The sequence below is a fragment of the Cynoglossus semilaevis genome, chromosome 17 (assembly GCF_000523025.1).
Source record: "Cynoglossus semilaevis isolate Cse_v1.0 chromosome 17, Cse_v1.0, whole genome shotgun sequence".
NCBI classification, from domain to species: domain Eukaryota; kingdom Metazoa; phylum Chordata; class Actinopteri; order Pleuronectiformes; family Cynoglossidae; genus Cynoglossus; species Cynoglossus semilaevis.
Window position 1 is genome coordinate 15,736,812 of NC_024323.1, and position 1,519 is coordinate 15,738,330.

The 1,519-nt window shown below is 50.7% G+C and overlaps 1 protein-coding gene across 1 annotated transcript in view; it reads left to right on the forward strand.

Moving 5' to 3' along the window:
* The window catches only part of LOC103393730 (uncharacterized protein DDB_G0271670-like), an 8,577-nt gene that overhangs the window by 5,508 nt on the left and 1,550 nt on the right, over window positions 1–1,519 (forward strand). The gene's annotated exons all lie outside the window — the stretch shown is intronic.

Here is a 1,519-nt window from a genome sequence, read left to right on the forward strand (position 1 = left end):
GGGGGGGCTCATTCATCTGGGTTGGTTCACCCTCACCTGGATGGACCAAGTTAGTCCAGAATGATCTTCATCTGCACGATAGTGGACCATGGGAGGAACTGGACCAGCTGACGTCAACACTGTACCAGGTGACATCAACACTGTACCAGGTGACAACAACACTGTACCAGGTGACGTCAACACTGTACCAGCTGATGTCAACACTGTACCAGGTGATAACAACACTGTACCAGGTGACGTCAACACTGTACCAGGTGACAACAACACCAGCATCTGAAGTGGACGTGTTAGCATCAGTGGAACGCTCGTTTCTGCAGTTCAAAGGGAAACTTTATCACTGGTGTCTTGATCTCCACTGGTGTGTGACACTGTGTGTGTGGTTTCTGGTGCAGCTATACTTGTGGGGACACCAAATGAGACTCACACAGATTTGTAACAGTTTAGTTCAGGATAATGAGCCGAGGAATGTAGCGGCTCTACGAGACGCACATCAGTGTGTGTGTGTGTGTGTGTGTGTGTGTGAGCAGCTGGAGACTTTGAAGTTATTGTGTTTTCGCAGAGCGAGAGGCCGTAATGACACCTGGTGTGTTTTTCTAAGAATACCAGAGGTGACTGAGTGCCGCTTCTTCTCCCACGGCGTTTGACAAAGATCTGGAACAACATCAAAACTCTGCCGTGGAGGCATTTGTTTAAAGAGGAGCTCTTCGCCCAAAGCAACCGCAGTGTTTTGGTGGGGGGTGGGGGGGGGGTATAACCATGTCACACAAAACACAATAGCCCCTGGTCTGTGCACTCCTCAGGTTCACAGCTCCAACAGTCAGGGATCAGTTCCAGGTTGGACGGCGTCCCTCGCTGCTGCACACGGTCAGGAGATAAAAGAAGAACGCAGCAGAGGATGCTGGGAAACAGAGTGACTTCAAAGCTGCACAAGAATGTCTTTAAACGCGGTTCTCCAAAGACCACATCAAACACAAATGGGGGGGGTGCGGGAGGGGGGGGGGCAAATATGAAGGAACAATTACAGATGACATGTGCACACACACACAGGCATGTTCACAACATCCAAGCACCGCAGCCCGGTCCACCGTCAGGACTAGAAAGGAAAGTGTGTGTCAGCTCCATTAAAGAGTTTAGTGTGTGTGTGTGTGTGTGTGTGTGTGTGTGTGTGTGTGTGTGCCCAGAGAGCACTTCAGCTGAGCTGCTGCCAGGAGACGATCAGAGGCCCTGCAGCCCACACACACGCTCACGCATACTCACCCTGCCTGATCACAACTCCATCATCTGAGGCACACACACACACACACACACACACACACACACAGGGTAGATATTGATTGTGTTAAACACAGCATTTAAGGCCCAACACTGTTCCTGGGGCCTAGAAAACACCCACACATGTTCTCTGCCCCACGATGCACAAAGACAGGCACATACACACACACACACACACGGCAGAGCAGTAACAAATACAAACACACTGAAACACACACCCTTTAACCCCTGAGGTACCAGACCTTCA